We start from the raw sequence: 7,785 nt of genomic DNA on the forward strand, positions 1-7,785 counted from the left end.
AAAAGACAAGCTTAGCTTAGTTGATTTCACATTATTAGATTAAGGATCATTTCACATCCTGCAGTCTGCCTCCAATCCTGAAATTGGGAAGCAAACATTTTCCCTAAATTGGAGTGTTAATAATTGTGGGTAAAACAGCCTTTCATGTGTGGATCCAGGAAGCTGGCCAACAGTGCTGATGTGGAAAGAGACTGGGCTTGGAGTCCAAAGACACGGGTTAGCAATCTGCTTCCATCGCTCACCAGCTCCATGAACTTGAAAAGTTTGACTTAGTTTCTCTTTTTTCTCCACCATCTGTTAATGTAGACTCATAATACCCCCTACCCAAGTCGTTGTGAAGAGCAAATGAAATCACATTCCATTTATGCTTGAACATCTGAACAATATCTAAAAGCTATTAAACATGATTAAAAAGTGAGGTGTATTTTTATAATTTTTTTTTCTAACGAGAAATTATATTTTAAGTTACAAACACCTGGCCTGTAGTTTTGGAAATCCAACAGGCCCTTGAAATTGGGATACTTATAGACTGCAAGAATTCATACCTATGTTTCTCACATGCTTCAAGAAAGAAAACCCGTCATGGCCAGATTATCTTTAAGGATCCGCAAACAGAAGGTGACTGCCTGGGTGCCCGGTAGTGGCATCCTGGGGATCTCAGAGCAAGGCACCATCAGCTCAGTGTTGTCAACAGCAATACGCGTGGGGGGTGTTTTGTTATTTAAATGAAATTCACTAGTGGGAAATTAAAGCTCAGACTTTTCCAAAAATGACATCTCCCCCTACTCCTATTTATCAAGAGGGTCAATAAATAAACCCCAGGGCTGGCAATCCAAAGGTCTATGTTCCACCAGTTGTTGGAAGTGTGAGCTCATTTCCCACTCTTCTGATGGGAAAAGTACCTAACCACCCAACCAAGGACTCATCCAAATGATTAAAAATGAATTGGAAGAATATGAGGACTGAAGAACCAGAAAGTATCAGTTGTAAAGCTTCATGGCCAATAGGTTAACTTATGGAATGACTTTGTTGGCTGCTCTGAAAGAAAGAGGCTATAATTTAAAAAGATACATGTAGGATTTCTCTGGTGGTAAAGTGGATAGGAATCTGCCTGCCAATGCAGGGGACACAGGTTTGATCCCTGATCTGGGAAGATTCCACATGCCACAGAGCAGCTAAGCCCACGAGGCGCAACTACTGAAGCCTGTGAGCCCTAGAGCCTGTGCTCTGCAACAAAGAGAAGCCACCACAATGAGAAGCCCACACCACAGCCAAGAGACTAGAGAGTAGCCCATGCTCTCTGCTCTCTGCAACTAGAGAAAGCCCATGCTCAGCAACAAAACATAGAGCAACCAAAAAAAAAAAAAAATGCACCCAATGTTCACAGCAGCACTATTTACAATAGCCAAGACATGGAAGCAACTTAAATGTCCATCAACAGATAAATGGGCAAAGAAGATGTGGTACACATATGCAAAGGAATATGGCTATGCTAAGTCACTTCAGTCATGTCTGACTCTGTGTAACCCCATAGACGGCAGCCCACCAGGCTCCCCCGTCCCTGGGATTCTCCAGGCAAGAACACTGGAGTGGGTTGCCATTTCCTTCTCCAATGCATGAAAGTGAAAAGAGAAAGTGAAGTCACTCAGTCGTGTCAGACTCTTAGCGACCCCATGGACTGCAGCTTACCAGGCTCCTCCGTCCGTGGGATTCTCCAGGCAAGAGTACTGGAGTGGGGTGCCATTGCCTTCTCCACAAAGGAATATTACCCATCCATAAAACAGAACAAAATAATGTCATTTGCAGCAACATGGATGGACCTAGGAATTATCTACTGGCTAAAGAAAGACAAATATCATGTGATATCACTTGTAGGTGGAACCTAAAACAAAGATACAAATGAAGATATTTTCAAAACAGATAGACTCACAAACACAGAAAACAAACTTAGGGTTACCAAAGGGGGAAGGGGGAGAGGGATAAACTTGGAGGTTGGGATTAACATACACACACTGCTGTATATAAAATAGACAACCAACAAGGACCGACTGTATAACACAGAGATATTACAAAATCAATAATATCTAAAGGGAAAAGAATCTAAAAATGAGTATGTATATATAAATATGAATAATAATATAAGTGTATATATATATATATGTATATAACTGAATCATTCTGCTATACACCTGAAACTAACACAACATTATAAATCACCTATACTTCAAGAAAAACTTTTAAAAAGATGCAACAGCCTAAATTAGCCTCCTACATGAGGTCACACGTTAAAGAGGTATCCTACTGTTCTAAGCCCCTTCTGGATTTACCTCATGTTTTCAAGACTACTTATGTCCTATTTGTAAGGGGTCCTTAAAGCTATTCTTCATACTTCTTTCTCTGTCAATACCTCTCCTATCCTGCCTTTCTCTTCTTGAAAATATAAAATTCTATCTTATTTTCTTTTAAAAAGAATCACCTCCACATTTTTTTGGAAATACTAACAGTGTTATATGACGAAACCCACAAAAGTGTTCACATTCCTTAATCTATCAATCCTAACCTTGGGAAAGGGTCCCAAAATAACACCTCAAAAGAAGCAAAAGGAAAAAAACTACACCTTAAAAAAAAGTAGATATTTACAGGAAAACCTTGGGAAATGCCCAGTGACGGGGTCACATAAACTTGTGGAGAATTTAGAAGATAAAATATCACAATTTTAAAGGAGGAAAGGGAAGACTTTGTAGAAACATTTTTAAATTGTTTATGATCAGTGAAAAACAAAGGCCATAAAACAGCATTCATATTATGATCCTAATTTCATAGCAATTATATTCATAAGTGGAAATAATTGTGTAATCAGAAGAGAGCAGAATGCGAAGGGGCACGGTCCTCTGGGGCTGCTTTAATGAAAGGCAAGATGCGCTCACTGACTCCCACTGAGTGGCTCACCTGCCTTCTGACCTCCCAGCCTATTCCAGGATATTGTAAGAAAAAGGGAGGATTCTACATAAAATAATCTCAGTATTTTTATTTGCTAAAGGCTAAATGTGAGTTTTTCACAGCTTGCCAGCTGCCTCTCCAACCCCACCAGTTGCCACTGTAATAGGATCATTCTGTGACTTCCTATGGGCTTCCCTGGTGGCTCAGACAGTAAAGAATCTGCCTGCCAATGCAGGAGACCCAGGGTTCAATCCCTGGGTCAGGAAGATCCCCTGGAGAAAGAAATGGCTACCCACTCCAGTGTTCTTGCCTGCAGAATCCCATAGACAGAGGAACCCGGTGGGCTACAGTCCATGGGGTCGCAAAGAGTTGGACACAACTGAGCAACTAACTGACGAACGTGCCATGTTCATGGCTTCCTATAAATATTTCACAGGTGGCAGTAAATTAAAGTATTTTTATAATTTTGGAAAGTGGTGACTTGATTTCCCTGAAGCAGGATCCTTCCTCAGGCTTAAGACGAGTGGTGAGGATGAGGTATGGCAGAGAACTGGTTACATATTAAAAAAATTTTTTTTTTACTCAAATGTCATAAACAGTGTTCCCAAACTTTGGCAGGCTCAGGGTCCCAACCATACCATGAATCAAAAGCACAGGCAGACGACAACAATATGTTGGCGCCCAAACATAAATATTTTTATGTTTAACAATACATAATTTTTTATGTTTAATATTTTATAAAAATTTATTTGTTGAATCAGAAACATAACTTTAAAAAAACAAGAAAACTATTGGAATAAAACCTATTTAGTAATAAAATAGTGTAGGAGCATTAAAATATTCTACAGAAGGCAGAGATATGTTATTCTATTCAAGTTTCTATAATCAAATCATAATTTATTTCCTGAATTCTTTGGATTTACATCTATATTGTTATAGGCTGGGGTGGGTCTATGTTACTTACTGCCTACCAGTAAGAGAATTTGTCTTACTGGTAAGCAGTGAGTGTGTAAGTGTGCTAGTCATTTAGTTGTGTACAACTCTTGAGACACCATGGACTGTGGTCCACTGGGCTCCTCCATCTATGGGATTTTCCAGGCAAGAATACTTCCAGGGAGTAGTTTGCCATTTCCTTCTCCAGAGGATCTTCCCGAGCCAGGGATCAAACCCAGGTCCAAGCAAAAAGTACTTTATGTGAATTAACTCATTTAACTATCCAAATAACCCTAAGAGGGCTTCCCTGGTGACTCAGCTATAAAGAATCCACCTGCCAATGCAGGACATGTGGGTTTGATCTCTGGGTTGGGAAGATCTCCTGGAGAAGGAAATGGCACCCCACTCCAGTACTCTTGCCTGGAAAATCCCATGGACAGAGGAGCCTGGTAGGCTGCAGTCCATGGGGGACATGACTGAGCGACTTCACTTCAAAACTTCTTTTTAATTTAGCAACAACCACCAGGAGAGAAGGGAAGAATAAGAGCAAGAGAGCATGGAATACCTGAAAGATCATGAGTGTGTGTGTGTATGCATGCATGTGTGTATGCTGGGGAAGTGTGTGTAGGGGTGGGAGGAGACAGGAGTTGAAGTGAAAAGGACAATTAGAAACGACTGTCACGGGAGGAAACTGGAGCCCCGAGAACGAAGTAGACACTGCCACATGTGACTGACAATTCCGGGGCCCACACTCCTTAGGTGTGGCCCTGTGTTCTGTGCAGCCATGGAGAGTACCAGCAGGTCCCCAGCATGGGGCCACTCTGCAGCAAGGAAATAGAGGCCTGGATGTGCTGGGATGCTTCCCTTACCTCCCAAGACAAGGATGGCTCGTTCACACCTGAGTCCCTCCAGCTGCCCAGCCTGCCGAGGCCTGTGGCCTCTCACCAGGATCTGCTTCTCTGGAATTCTTTGGCAGAAGCGTCTGTTTTACCCTGATCACTATAAACAGAAGCATTTGACTTTTAATTAATGGAAGCGGATGCATTTATTTAATACACAGAAGGAAAAGATTGATTTATGTCTTTTGTGTATGCACAGGGACAGCTTAATTTAATGGAGTTGAAGCGGGAGGGGAGAGGGTCTTAGCAAGACCCATCTGGCCAAGCTCCGATTTAGCATGGATCACTTCCCACTCACGACAGAGATGCTAATTGTGAATGCTACTTCCAAACACCATAGGATGCAGTGTAATTACACTGCTCATAAAAGAATTCCAAACAGGGCTCTGTTTTGAATTTGATGAAACATAATGAGAAATCTCTGTGGCAGATGACAACAGTCTTCTTTCAATTAATGGGACACTTGCTCAGAGTCATCCCCCAAACCATTAGGAACTGATTAGAGAGATTTATGATCTCTGAAAGGACCAAACACAAACATTTTTCAAGTAGAAAGTGCAGTAACACTATCTCCTTTGAGGACATCAGGAAGGATATTTATTTAAATGAAATGTGAGTAGAAAGAATAATTTTCTAGAACACTTTCCATCCAGATCTGAAAGCCAAATTGCCCAAAGCAAACCACAGTAAGCCATTTTATGGAGAGTTTCATTTATTCCTTCCCTCCTTCAGTCATTCATTCACAAAAGGGATCTAATAGGTATTTATGGAACATGATCATGAGTAAGGTGTAGGGCTTGGCTGTCTTACACAGCAGTGATGATTCACAAGGGGAAGTTTTGTGTAAGAAGACTTGGCACGTTTGAAAGAAAACGAATGTGAAGTTAGAAATCCTTAATTCAAGCTCAAGCTTTCCCTATTACTAGGTATGTGCTCAGTCAGTCACTCAGTCGTGGCTGACTCTTTGCGACCTCATGGATTGTAGCCCTCCAGGCTCCTCCATCCTTGGAATTTTCCAGGCAACCATACTGGAGTGGGCTGCCATTTCCTTCTCCAATTGCTGAGTATATGACTAGGCAAATCATTTAACCTCTCTGAGTTTCAAAGCCTTCAAAAATCAAGATAAGAATGCTGGCCTTTCTAACCTCATAGAATTGCTCTGAATAAAATTATGTGCACAAAATCTGACTATAAATGCAAGAGTCTACTGATACAGAAATACTGACTGCCCAGGAGCAGAGATTTAAAGCACGTAGAGAAAATACCTATCATACAAGGCAAAAAGTCAATGCTAGTTTGATAGAGGTACAAATTTATTGATTCAAAATACCTACTGAGCCCTAATATGAGCCAGATGACATGCTCAAATGAAGAGCAAAGGAGTTCAGAAGAGGAAGAATTACCTGCTTGCTCTTCAAATGCTCCCTGCCAAGATTATGCCCCAGATCTTACAGTCACCCTAATGTCACCAGTGTGGCTCAGTCTTTCCAACTATTGTAAAGTTCATTGTATGGTTGGATTTCCTTTCACCACCATGATCTGCCATTGGTCTGAAAATGACTTCCCCCAGCATCTCCCTGCTCCTCCTCTATCTTTCACTCACCTGAAGATAAGAAGACTAGCTTTGGAAACACACTGACCTGGACTCTGCCTTGTCCAAACTCTGTGACCTGGGAACACTCCCTAACCTCCCTGAGTCTGGTGATGTCTGCACAGTGGGGTAAATAATACTCATCTGGTCATGTCCTTGGGCTGAGAGCAGCTATGGAGAGCTCCCAGCACCTTGCACATGCTTAGCCAGGGCAGCCTAACATTAGCATTGGAATGAAGGCCATTTCCACCCACTCTCCTTGTTTCCTTCATTTATGGAGTGACTCGGGTTTTGACAGAGGATTTGATTCAACGGAGTCATAGATATTTTCTCGTTTCATTTATTGATTTGGGAGGAGAAAAGGGAGTGTGGTGAAAATTTTTTCAGTAGCTTCAAGCCTGTTGTCAAAAAAATAGACATGAGGAGACGGCCTGTTGTAGGCAGAGCACTTGATGCTTCTTTTACGATCGTGGAGCGAGAATCCGCTCCTCTTTCTGAGCTACTTTTAGCCTTTTCTCAACGCTTTCCCATATGGCCTGGCTTCTGTTTCTTCTACCAAAGGCAGGGGATGTCAATTTATTTGGTTTGGCCTCTAGTTTCAACAATTCAGTTTACAATTATGTCTTAACGTTTAAGCACATGATGGGGTGGAAGTGGAAAATTATCCAATTGCTTTAAAGCAAGGTTCTAGCTGAGACTTCTTGACCTGGCAGACACACAATGTAACAAGAAGATGGGTGAGGACGTGTTTTCAGCCCATCAAGACCAACTCGAAAGTGCAATGGATTAATGCTTGTTCACGACTCCCTCTGGAAGTCAGGGGAAGTGCCTCCCTGAGTGATCTCAGAGAGGCTGTCTAGATAGGATTTGGGCCAATTCTCTTCCAATCAAGATTCAGAACCACAAGTTCAATTATTGTGCCCTACCACTTGGCAGGGAAACTTCCCAGTCATGGCATAGAAGAAGAATTTGACCTGACAAGTTTAAGAGCTCCCACACAAGTTAATAGAACTTGGAATTATGGAGACACTTGAAAATAGCTTTGGACTAAAGATTTTCTCTTTGACAGTTACTCTTGTTTCCTTGAATTTCTGAAAATGTCCAGAAAGAGGATATCTGAACACCTTCGCAATCACTTCTCTAGCCAGGAATGGTTTTTTTCATTTTTTTCTTTTTTTTAGTGGCGGCATTTTATTTACCATTTGCTAAGGCCTCCTGTGCTTTTTGGGTCCTTGGAAAAGCAGATGCCAACCAGAGTAAGACATGCAGAAAGCAAGTGTTTGGGAAGGGTACAGGGGAGAGGGAGCAGGAGTGGGCAGGGAGAGGCTTCAGACCCTTAGGCAGGGCTGATAGCTGTGCAAGGAGAGGACAAGAAGGAGAAGTGGGTAGGAGGAGGTTTACACTGCAGAGAAACTCAGATAC

Source organism: Bison bison, unplaced genomic scaffold (genome assembly GCF_000754665.1).
Source record: "Bison bison bison isolate TAMUID 2011002044 unplaced genomic scaffold, Bison_UMD1.0 scf7180017864329, whole genome shotgun sequence".
Classification (NCBI taxonomy): domain Eukaryota; kingdom Metazoa; phylum Chordata; class Mammalia; order Artiodactyla; family Bovidae; genus Bison; species Bison bison.